The sequence below is a fragment of the Saccostrea cucullata genome, unplaced genomic scaffold (assembly GCF_032062105.1).
Source record: "Saccostrea cucullata isolate Sc308-1 unplaced genomic scaffold, CSIRO_AGI_Scuc_v1 ctg1567, whole genome shotgun sequence".
Classification (NCBI taxonomy): Eukaryota; Metazoa; Mollusca; class Bivalvia; order Ostreida; family Ostreidae; genus Saccostrea; species Saccostrea cuccullata.
This window is the reverse complement of record NW_026926165.1, coordinates 1-12,418: the sequence shown is the minus strand read 5'-3', so window position 1 is coordinate 12,418 and position 12,418 is coordinate 1. Positions and strand designations below refer to the sequence as shown.

General features: G+C 36.7%; 1 long non-coding RNA gene across 3 annotated transcripts; it reads left to right on the top strand.

The window, feature by feature from the left end:
- Positions 1 to 2,870: 2,870 nt before the first annotated feature.
- Positions 2,871 to 11,991, top strand: LOC134270974 (uncharacterized). Of its 3 annotated transcripts, XR_009992916.1 has the most exons (8): positions 2,871 to 2,948; positions 3,060 to 3,138; positions 3,235 to 3,569; positions 3,675 to 3,781; positions 9,119 to 9,207; positions 11,304 to 11,373; positions 11,464 to 11,793; positions 11,899 to 11,991. It is a non-coding gene; the product is annotated as an uncharacterized LOC134270974 (long non-coding RNA). The 3 variants fall into 3 exon arrangements; XR_009992917.1 differs by lacking the exons at positions 2,871 to 2,948; positions 3,060 to 3,138; positions 3,235 to 3,569; positions 3,675 to 3,781 and adding an exon at positions 7,874 to 7,948 and having other exon boundaries at positions 11,464 to 11,561; positions 11,674 to 11,793; XR_009992915.1 differs by lacking the exons at positions 2,871 to 2,948; positions 3,060 to 3,138; positions 3,235 to 3,569; positions 3,675 to 3,781 and adding an exon at positions 7,874 to 7,948.
- The last annotated feature ends 427 nt before the right edge of the window (positions 11,992 to 12,418 follow it).

Sequence of the window (12,418 nt, the reverse complement as noted above, 5' to 3'; positions counted from 1 at the left end):
TGTCTGATCTCTTTTTAATTTTCAATCATTTTTCAATTAACAGACGAAAAGCTTGGCAATAATCATTCTCACTGTTGAGGTCGTCTGACTGACTCTTCAGTTAGAGCACAAAGAGGATGGACAACAGTCCTAACATGGAATTGAGGGTAAGAGGCTCCTAGTAACTCCTTTAGTTATTCAATAAAGTCTTGACATTTTTTCCCATTTATTGACTTTGATTTAATGTAAAATGCGTTATTTTACGTGACAGTTCGATTATTTTTGAATTGTATTCACATGAACTAGACTGAGTCTCATTTGACCCCTAAGCTTTCAATTGACAGGCTGTATGACAGCAGGTTCCACCAGAGGCAGCAACACGAAGCCAATGAGCAACCAAGGACCACGGAAAAGGTGTAGTTTTTGTGTTAAAAGTCATATATGAGGTGAGCTAAATTTTTTCTTTAGCTTGTATTTCTATGCCCTATTTCTTTCTTATATTACCATCACATGAACTCTCCCTTTGTAATTGCCTTTCTTTATTAATATGTATTTTAAATATATCATTATTCTGTGCAGTTTAAAAAATTCTTTTTGGACTTGAATAATCTTGTATCAGTTTCTATCTTTGAGAATGGCGGAGAGGAGTATAGCCCAGGCAGACATTGGCTGGCCGCACATCAAGTAGGAAAGCATTGCAAGAATCTGGATACAGAGTATCCACTACAAGACAACAGGTCAACAATGGCAAACTTGGTAAGAAACAAGCTACATTTGTTGTAATGTTGAATTTTTTTAGCTCACCTCAACGAAGTTGGGGGAGCTTATGTAATACCCTCGGCGTCGGCGTCGGTGTCGGCGTTCCAGGTTAAGGTTAAGTTTTTTGGAGCAGTTTTCTTTTTAAGTACTTCTATGTCCTATATTGATTAGACATGCACGGAAGATACTTCTAGAGTGTTTCATTGTACCAGTCAAAGTTTCAGATGCTGCAATTTCAGCAAAGGAATGACCAGGTTAATGGTTTTGGAGCAGGTTAACATTTTTGGTGCAGTTTTTGGTGTAGGTCTATAATTTCCAAGGAACTATAAACCCTATGTTGACCAAACTTGCCTGGATGATACATCTAAGGATGTACACTACAAGACTTGCTATTGATGCTGAATCTGACCTACATTTTCCGGTTGAGTGAACAGATTAGAGGTTTTGGTGCAGGTTTCATTTCCAAGATACTATGAGTCCTATAATGACCAAACATGCATGGATGGTACAACTTAAGATGCATACTACTAGACGTGCTTTGGATGCAGAATCTGGTCTACATTTTCCGGATGAGTGAACAGGTTAAAGTTTTTGGTGCAGGTTTCATTTCCAAGTTACAATGAGCCCTATAATGACTTATCTTGCTTGGATGATACATCTTAGGATGCATACTTCGGATGCTGAATCTGACCTAGCTGCAGATCTGTAGCGATATGGTTTTTTATATTTGTCTTTGACCATAACGCTATAGATCCCGTAGTGCAAAAGAGGTGCAATTTACGGCGGAATATTTTTTGCACTCTTTTGGGGAGAATTTCTCCACTTTCCAGCATTGTTCAATCAACTACCTTTCAACTCCTAATTCTAGACACATTATTTAACTAAACCGTATATTTTATCTATCTCCCAACCTTTTATAGTTCTCTCTACAAGTGATAAACTCGCTTGATTAAAATTATTTGTTAGATTACTGAAAATTCACTTCCAGCGAGTTTATTGCCTGTAGAGACAACTATAAATGGTTGGGAGGTGGATAAACTATACATACTGGCTACAGAACATGTCTAGAATTAGGTAGTGAAAGGTAGTTGATTGACCAATGCTGAAAAGTGGAGAAATTCTCCCCAAAAGGGCGCAAAAAATATTGCGCCGTAAATTGCACCTTTTTTGCACTACGGGATCTGTAGCGTTATGGTCAAAGACAAATATATAAAACCATAACGCTACTGATCTGCAGCTAAATCTGACCTACATTTTCTGGATGAATGAACAGGTTAAAATATTTGATGCAGGATTCATTTCCAAGTAACTATGAGCTCTTTAATGACCAAATTTGCGTGGATGATACATTTAAGGTTGCATTCTACCAGGCTGGCTTCGGATGCTGAATCTGACCTACATTTTTGGGGGGGATTAGTGAAGAGGTTAAATTTTTATGCAAGTTTCATTTCTACGTAACTATTAGCCCTAAGTTGTGCAAACTCGCATGAATGATGCTCAGGATGCTGAATTCAACATACATTTTCCAGATAATGGACCAGGTAAAAGTTATGGGTGAAGTTCTATTACCAAGAAACTATAAGGCTTATATAAACCAAACTTGCCCAAATGATGCATCAAGGGATGAAAACTCAAACTTGCTTCAGATGCTGGATTTTAATCACATTGTTGTGATGAAAAATTAGTTTGAAGTTTTTATATAGGTCTATTCCAAAGTATCAGATCAAAATTGCATAAATTTTGCATTTTTTAATATACACTTTTTTGTTGGGTAATTGTGTGACTTTGCCTTACTTAAAGACAACATTCGTTGAGGTGAGCCCTGTAATCTCTGACTACCTATGTTTGTTTTTTTTTTGTTCTCACTTGATTCAAATGCTGCACTTGTTTGATCTCTGTCTATGTTTCAACCAACTAGCAAAAAGCTTGACCCACTGTGGAGGTTAACTCGATGCATATGACTCGTCAATCGGATTGTCAAGTGTAAGTATGGACAACACTTTTAACATGAAATTGAGGGTAAGACATAAAATTCCCCATTTTTGACAATTTCTCCCTTTGCAATTTGATGTAGTCTTGGCATTTTCCCCTTTTATTGACTTCATTTTATCATTTTATTTGGATGTAAAATAGAATTGCCTCAATCCGTCCATCCAAGAGCAGTCTGTTCATCAAAAGAAGAGTCGAGAGCACTTTGACAAATTCTTCAGGTAAGTTTGCGAGAATGAAAAAGATATCTTCTTGCTCTGCTCACTCTTTCTTGAATTACGCTACTTTTGCTCAACTGAAAGAGACTTGACACTTTTACTATTTTTTGTTAGTAGAAGAGGACTTGGCTAGCTTGGAGGAACAATGAATAAAAGTCTGTCGAATCAATAACTGCAAACTTTGGATGATGCGGTAAGATATTTTCTTTCTCTTGACATTTTTGGAATTAATGAGCTGCGTTCACATGAGGAATATTGAGTCCAATTTTGACCTCTGAACTTTTGACAGGCTAAATGATGACAGCAGACCCCCACCGGAAGCAGCAAGACATATAGCTACTAAGCAAAGAGGAATCACTTAAAAGGTTTAGTTTTTGTCTTAAAAACCAGACAAGAGGCGAAGTAATTGTTTCTTAGCCTATTTTCCCTATTTTTTTTCTTTTGGCACATTTCTCAATTTTTTGTTAACTTAACTAATCTTGTATTAGATTCTGTCTTTGAAATGGAAAGATTGGAGGATAGAACAGACAGATGGTTGTTGCACAAATAAAAAAGAGGAGAACATGTTCCAAGGATCCAAATACAGAGTATTCACTATGAAAACAGATAAGAATAGGAAAAGTGGTAAGAAACACACTGAACTTGTTGCAATTTGGGATATTTGCTTTCTGTCCTTATTTGTTCTGAGTGGTGCACCTGTTAGACCTCTTTCTATGTTTAATTTAACAGATGTACAGTTTGGCAGGAATCAGTCTGTGGATGCATGTTGACTTGATAACTCTCTACCAGATTGTACAGTGTAAGGATGGAGAGAAGTCATTAACATGGAATTCAGGGTAAGACACAAACTTCTCCCTTGTGATATTTTAATTCCCTTTGCCATTTTATAAAATATTTGCTATTTTTATGGTTGACTTCCATTCTATTTTTTATTTAGAGATAGAACAATTTCCCTATTTCCTATATGAGAGCAGTCTGTTTGCCAAAGAAGAGTTCAGTTAACTGAGTTCAATCCTACACAACGGGTAAGAAGATATAGTTTTACATCCTATACCTCTGCATGCTCTGTTTCTCTGCTCAACTGAAAGAGACTTAATACATTTATCCCCCTTTTTTATCACTTGGCAGATGCAGCTAGCATACCGTATATACTCGCCTATAAGTCGGTATTTTGGGAGTTTAATTTTTGTCCAAAGCTCTATGTCCGACTTATAGGCGAGTCATAAAAAACTGGTAATTTTCTGGATGGCGAATCGTATTCTATAAACATTTTTAACAGCTACTGTATCGTTGAACAAAGTATGGATATATTATATCATTTATATATTATAAGATAATGCATAAATTACATGTATCTTATATACATGTATTTAATCATTTCATTTTTTTCATAATTGAAAGTTATATATCGACCGCATTTCTAAAAATATTATAAAAACAGGGTAAAACATCATAGCATTTATTAGACAATGTCATCTGATTCTGGCAAAAAGTTGTACCGACTTATAAGCGGGTCAATAGCAAATCCCTGCCAAATAACCTCAAAAAATACAACCGACTTATAGGCGGACCGGCTTTTAGGCGAGTATATACGGCAAATCAACATTTAGTTAGAGTTTCCCCAATCAACGACAACCACTTTCGAATGATGTGGTAAGATTTAAGCCCCTCATATTGCACACTCTTTTATTGTCCCCCGCTTGAAAAGTGGGGGATATTAATTTGGGTTTGTCCGTCCGTTCGTCTGTCCGTCCGTCCGTCTTTCTGTCTGTCTGTAACGCTTTCGTTTCCACACGATATCTCGAGAACTCTTTGACTTTTTGCAATGAAATTTAGCATAGCAACTTCCTATGGACTAAAGAAGAACCCTATTGATTTTGAGGTCAAAAGGTCAAAGGTCAAGGTCATAAATAAGCAAATTCTGTCTGTTATAATACTTTCGTTTCCACACGATATCTCAAGAACCATTTGAGCTATTGCAATGAAATTTTACATAACAACTCCCTGTGGCCTAATAAAGAGGTCAAAAGGTCAAATTTCAAGGTCGTAAATTTACACATTCTGTGTGTAACACTATCATTTCCGGGCGATATTTCAAGAAAATTTTGAGCTTATTCAATGTAATTTTATGCCAAAACTCCCTAGGACCTCTCTCACCCCTCTCAAAGTGCCCCGCTCCGTTTGTTTTATTAGTATTTATAGTAGTACATGTCGCTATTTTTAGCACAGGGGCATGAGGAGAGTTATTGCGTATAAACAGGTTCTCGGCGGACTTTATGTTCTTATTACATCTATTTAGAACTGTTTAATAAAGGCTAAATAAATGAAACACCATGGATTGTGTAAAATTTTGACAATACCGAATATGAATATTAACATGTATGTGACTTCACTTCTGCATATACTTGACACCATGTAAAGCGATTCCGTGGTCTAGTGGTATGTTTCTCGCTACCAAAGTGAGAGGTCCCGAGTTCAAGTCCCGGACCGACAACTTTTTTTTTGAAATAGTTTTTTTTAACTAAATAATACTAATCAGCACGCGAAATGAAAAATTTACGAGGTCTGGCTTGTACAAACTCATAAAATCATCATTACAGTGTGATAAATATTCCACATAAAAAGAATCTTCTATACACATAATAAAGAATAAGCAATTAAATCTTTATATCCATAATGGTATATTTTATTTGCTTCAGTATACATGCATGTATACATTTAATAATTCTACAAATTCAGTGAGGGGGATCCAACTCTCCCCCCCCCCTCCCTCCCCCCGAGCTGTGCATGTTTTACTTTTTCCTTAAGCGGGGGACACAAATTCTCTGAATTAGCTTGTTTGCTTAAGAACAGAGTGAGACCCATTTTGACCTCTAACCTTTCCATTGATAGGATGTAGAGCAGTAGGGCCCTTCGAAAACAACAGGATTTATAGTAACTTACCAACCAAGGACCAAGGATAAGGTTTAGTTTTTAGCTCACCTCAACGAAGTTGGGGGGAGCTTATGTGATACCCTCGGCGTCGGCGTCGGTGTCGGCGTCCCGGGTTAAGGTTAAGTTTTTTGGAGCAGTTTTCTTTTTTTAAGTACTTCTGTGTCCTATATTGATTAGAAATGCATGGAAGATGTTTCTAATGTGTTTCATTGTACCAGTCAAAGTTTCAGATGCTGCAATTTCAGCAAAGGAATGACCAAGTTAATGTTTTTGGTGCAGGTTAACATTTTTGGTGCAGTTTTTGGTGTAGGTCTCATTTCCGAGTAACTATAAGCCCTATGTTGACCAAACTTACATGGATGGTACTCTTAGGATGCATACTACCAGACTTGCTTCAGATGCTGAATCTGACCTGCATTTTCCGGTTGAGTGAACAGGTTAAAGTTTTTGGTGCAGGTTTCATTTCGAAGATACTATGAGGCCTATAATGACCAAACTTGCATGGATGGTACATCTTAGGATGCATTCTACTAGACTTGCTTCGAATGCTGAATCTGACCTACATTTTCCGGTTGAGTGAACAGGTTAAAGTTTTTGGTGCAGGTTTCATTTCCAAGTTTCTATGAGACATATAATGACCAAACTTGTATGGATGGTACATCTTAGGATGCATACTACCAGTCTTGCTTCGGATGCTGAATCTGACCTACATTTTCCGTTTGAGTGAACAGGTTAAAGTTTTTGGTGCAGGTTTCATTTCCAAGTTACTATAAGACATATAATGACCAAACTTGCATGGATGGTACATCTTAGGATGCATATTACAAGACTTGCTTCGGATGCTGAATCTAACCTACATTTTCCGGTTGAGTGAACAGGTTAAAATTTTTGGTGCAGGTTTCATTTCCAAGGTAGTATGAACCCTTTAATGACTAAACTTGCCTGGATGGTACATCTTAGGATGCATACTACCAGACTTGCTTCAGATGCTGAATCTGACCTACATTTTCTGGATGAGTAAACAGGTTAAAGTTTATGGTGCAGGATTCATTTCCAAGTAACTTTGAGCCCTATAATGACCAAACTTGCATGGATGGTACATCTAAGGGTGCATTCTACTAGGCTGGCTTCAGAAGCTGAATCTGACCTACATTTTCCGGATTAGTGAAAAGGTTAGTTTTTTTATACAGGTTTCATTTCCAAGTAACTTTGAGCTCTATGTTGAACAAACTTGCATGGATGATACATCTTAGGATGCACACTAATGGACTTGCTTCAGATGCTGAATTTGACATACATTTTCCAGATAATAGACCTCGTAAAAGTTATGGGTGCAGGTCTATCACCAAGAAACTATAAGGCTTATATAAACCAAAGTTGCACAAATGATGCATCAAGGGATGAAAACTCTCAATCTTGCTTCAGATGCTGGATTTTAATTACATTTTCATGATGAAGAACTAGTTTTAAGTTTTTATATAGGTCTATTCCAAAGTATCAAAATTGCATAAAGTTTGCATTTTTGGATGTACACATTTTGTTGGTTAATTGTGTGACTTAATTTGCCTTACTTAAAGACAACATTCGTTGAGGTGAGCTCTGTAATCTCTGATTACCTATGTTTATCTTAAAAAGCAGACAAGAGGTGAGTTAATTATTTTCTTGGCCTGTATTTCTGTTTCTATTTTTTCTTTTGGCGCATTTTTCAATTATTTTTTGACATAACTAATCTTGTATTAGTTTCTATCTTTGAAAGGGAAAGAGGGGAGCATAGAAAAATTGAATGGTGGCCTGCCTCACAAAGAAGAGGAGAATATAATGCAACGATCCGAATACAGAGTATCCACTATGAAAACAGATATAAACAGCAAAAGTGGTAAAAGACACACTGAATTTGTTGCAATTTGGGATTTTTTTTCTGTTCTCACTTGATCTGAGTGGTACATTCATTTGCTCTTTATGTTTAATTTAACAGATGTACAGTTTTGGTCTGTGGATGTTGACTTCATAACTCTCTACCAGATTGTACAGTGAAAGGATGGAGAGAAGTAGTTGACATGGAATTCAGGGTAAGACACCAACTTCTCCCTTGTGATATTTTATTTCCCTTTGCCATTTTATGAAATATTTGCTTTTTTTGTTGTTGACTTCCATTCTATTTTTATACCCCCCGCAAACGAAGTTTGGGGGGGTATATGGGAATCACCTTGTCCGTCTGTCTGTCTGTCCGTCTGTCTGTCTGTCCGTCTGTCCGTCTGTCTGTGCAATCGTGTCCGGTCCATATCTTTCTTACAGAGGGACATTAGAATCTACTTCTCCACACTAAGATTGCTCATAACCTAAGGGTGTGTCATGACCTTGACGCAAGGTCATTTGGGGAAGTTCAAGGTCACTGGAAGAAAAATTTCATAATTCGTGTCCGGTTTTATATCTTTCTTATGGATAAACTTGGTAGGTTCTCATTTCACACAAAGATTGACCATGACCCAAGGGTGTGTCATGACCTTGACCCAAGGTCATTTGGGGAAGTTCAAGGTCACTGGGAGAAAAATTTCAAAATTCATGTTTGACACATATCTTTTATGGATAAACTTGGTAGGTTCTCATTTCACACAAAGATTGCCCATGACCCAAGGGTGTGTCATGACTTTGACCCAAGGTCATTTGGGGAAGTTCAAGGTCACTGGAAGAAAAATTCCATATTTCGTGTCCGGTCCATATCTTCCTTATGGATAAACTTTGTAGGTTTTCATTTCACATAAAGATTGCCCATGACCCAAGGGTGTGTCATGACCTTGACCCAAGATCATTTGGAGAAGTTCAAGGTCACTGGTAGAAAAATTTAATAATTCGTGTCCGGTCCATATCTTTCTTAAGGATAAACTTGGTAGGTTTTCATTTCACACAAAGATTGCCCATGACCCAAGGGTGTGTCATGACCTTGACCCAAGGTCATGTGGGGAAGTTCAAGGTAACTGGAAGAAAAATTTAATAATTCGTGTCCGGTCCATATCTTTCTCATGAATAAACTTGGGTAGGTTCTCATTTCACACAAAGATTGCCCATGACCCAAGGGTGTGTCATGACCTTGACCCAAGGTCATTTGGGGAAGTTCAAGGTCACTGGAAGAAAAATTTTATAATTCGTGTCTGATACATATCTTTATTATGCAAAAACTTACTTCTGAAAAACCCAGCGGGGGGTATTTTGTCCTGATTGGACAGTTCTAGTTTATTTAGAGATAGAACAATTTCCCTATTTCCTATATGAGAGCAGTCTGTTTGCCAAAGAAGAGTCCAGTGAACCGAGTTCAATCCTACACAAACGGGTAAGAAGATATAGTTTTACATCCTATACCTCTGCAAGCTCTGTTTCTCTGCTCAACTGAAAGAGACTTATTACATTTATCCCCCTTTTTTATCACTTGGCAGATGCAGCTAGCATAAATCAACATTTCATTAGAGTTTCCCCAATCAACGACAACCACTTTGGAATGATGTGGAAAGATTTAAGCCCCTTTTATTGCACACTCTTTTATTTGCTAAAGAGCAGAGTGAGACCCATTTTGACCTCTAACCTTTCCATTGATAGGATGTAGAGCAATAGGGCCGTTCGAAAACAACAGGATTTATAGTCACTTACCAACCAAGGACCAAGGAAAAGGTTTGGTCTTAAAAAGCAGACAAGAGGTGAGGTAATTATTTTCTTGGCCAGTATTTCTGTTTCTATTTTTTCTTTTGGAACATTTTTCAATAATTTTTTTGACATAACTAATCTTGTATTAGTTTTTATCTTTGAAAGGGAAAGACAGCAGCATAGAAAAATTGGATGGTGACCTGCCTCACAAAGAAGAGGAAAATATAATGCAATGATCCGAATACAGAGTATCCACTATGAAAACAGATATAAACTGCAAAAGTGGTAAAAGACACACTGAATTTGTTAAAATTTGGGACTTTTTTCTGTTCTCACTTGATCTGAGTGGTACATTCATTTGCTCTTTATGTTTAATTTAACAGATGTACAGTTTGGCAGGAACCAGTCTGTGGATGTTGACTTCATAAATCTCTACCAGATTGTACAGTGAAAGAATGATGAGCAGTACATGTAGTTGACATGGGATTCAGGGTAAGATATAAACTTCTCCCTTGTGATATTTTATTTCCCTTTGCCATTTTATGAAATATTTGCTATTTTTGTTGTTGACTTCCATTCTATTTTTTTTTTATTTAGAGATAGAACAATATCCCTATTTCCTATATGAGAGCAGTCTGTTTGTCAAAGAAGAGTCCAGTGAACTTAGTTCAATCCTACACGAACGGGTAAGAAGATATGGTTTTACATCCTTTACCTATGCAAGCTCTGTTTCTCTGCTCAACTGAAAGAGACTTAATAATTGACCCCCCTTTTCTATCACTTGGCAGATGCAGCTAGCATAAACCAACGTTTAATTGGAGTTTCCCCAATCAATGACAGACAATTTGGAATGATGTGGTAAGATTTGAGCTCCTTTTATTGCACACTTTTTTATTTGCTTTAACAAAAACTAGAGTGAGACCCATTTTGACCTCTAGGCTTTCCATTGATAGGATGTAGAGCAGCAGGGCCCATCGAAAACAACAGGATTTATAGTCACTTACCAACCAAAGATCAAGGAAAAGGTTTAGTTTGTCTTAAAAAAGCAGACAAGAGGTGAGTTAGTTATTTTTTTGGCCTGTATTTCTGTTTCTATTTTTTCTTTTGGCACATTTTTCAATAATTTTTTTGACATAACTAATCTTGTATTAGTTTCTATCTTTGAAAGGGAAAGAGTGGAGCACAGAAACATTTGACGGTGGCCTGCCTCACAAAGAAGAGAAAAATATAATGCAATGACTGGAATACAGAGTATCCACTATGTAAACAGATATAAACAGCAAAAGTGGTAAAAGACACACTAAATTTGTTGCAATTTGGGATTTTTATTTTCTGTTTTCACTTGATCTGAGTAGTACATCTATTTGATCTTTATGTTTAATTTAACAGATGTACAGTTTGGCAGGAATCAGTCTGTGGATGTTGACTTCATAACTCTCTACCAGATTGTACAGTGAAAGGATGAAAAAAAAATTGTTAACATGGAATTCAGGGTAAGACACCAACTTTTCCCTTGTGATATTTTATTTCCCTTTGCCATTTTATGAAATATTTGCTATTTTTGTTGTTGACTTCCATTCTATTTTTTTTATTTAGAGATAGAACAATTTCCCTATTTTCTATATGAGATCAGTCTATATGCCAAAGAAGAGTCCAGTGAACTTAGTTCAATCCTACACAAACGGGTAAGAAGATATGGTTTTACATCCTTTACCTCTGCAAGCTCTGTTTCTCTGCTCAACTGGAAGAGAATTAATACATTTATCCCCCTTTTTTATCACTTGGCAGATGCAGCTAGCATAAATCAACATTTAGTTAGAGTTTCCCCAATCAACGACAACCACTTTGGAATGATGTGGTAAGTTTTAAGCCCCTTTTATTGCACACTCTTTTATTTGCTAAAGAACAGAGTGAGACCCACTTTGACCTCTAACCTTTCCATTGATAGGATGTAGAGCAGTAGGGCCCTTCGAAAACAACAGGATTTATAATCACTTAGCAACCAAGGACCAAGGAAAAGGTTTGGTCTTAAAAAGCAGACAAGAGGTGAGTTAATTATTTTCTTGGCCTGTATTTCTGTTTCTATTTTTTCTTTTGGCACATTTTTCAATTATGTTTTTGACATAACTAATCTTGTATTAGTTTCTATCTTTGAAAGGGAAAGAGTGGAGCATAGAAAAATTGGATGGTGACCTGCCTCACAAAGAAGAGAAAAATATAATGCAATGACTGGAATACAGAGTATCCACTATGTAAACAGATATAAACAGCAAAAGTGGTAAAAGACACACTAAATTTGTTGAAATTTAGGATTTTTATTTTGTGATCTCGCTTGATCTGAGTGGTGCACCTGTTAGACCTCTTTCTATGTTTAATTCAACAGATGTGCAGTTTGGCAGGAATCAGTCACTCTGTGGATGTTGACTTGATAACTCATTACCAGACTATACAGTGTACGGATGGAGAGAAGTCTTTAACATGGAAGTCAGGGTATGACACAAACTTCTCCTTTTGATATTTTATTTCCTTTGCCATTTTATGAAATATTTGCTATTTTTGTTGTTGACTTCCATTCTATATTTTATTTAGAGATAGAACAATTTCCTTATGTCCTATTTGAGAGCAGTCTGTTTGCCAAAGAAGAGTCCAGTGAACCGACTTCAATCCTACACAAATGGGTAAGAAAATATAGTTTTACATCCTATACCTCTGGATGCTCTGTTTCACTTTAAAAATATACCTGCTCAACTGTAAGAGACTTAATACATTTATCCCCCTTTTTTATCACTTGGCAGATGCAGCTAGCATAAATCAACATTTAGAGTTTCCCCAATCAACGACAACCATTTTGGATTGATGTGGTAAGATTTCAGCCCCTTTTATTGCACACTCTTTTATTTGCT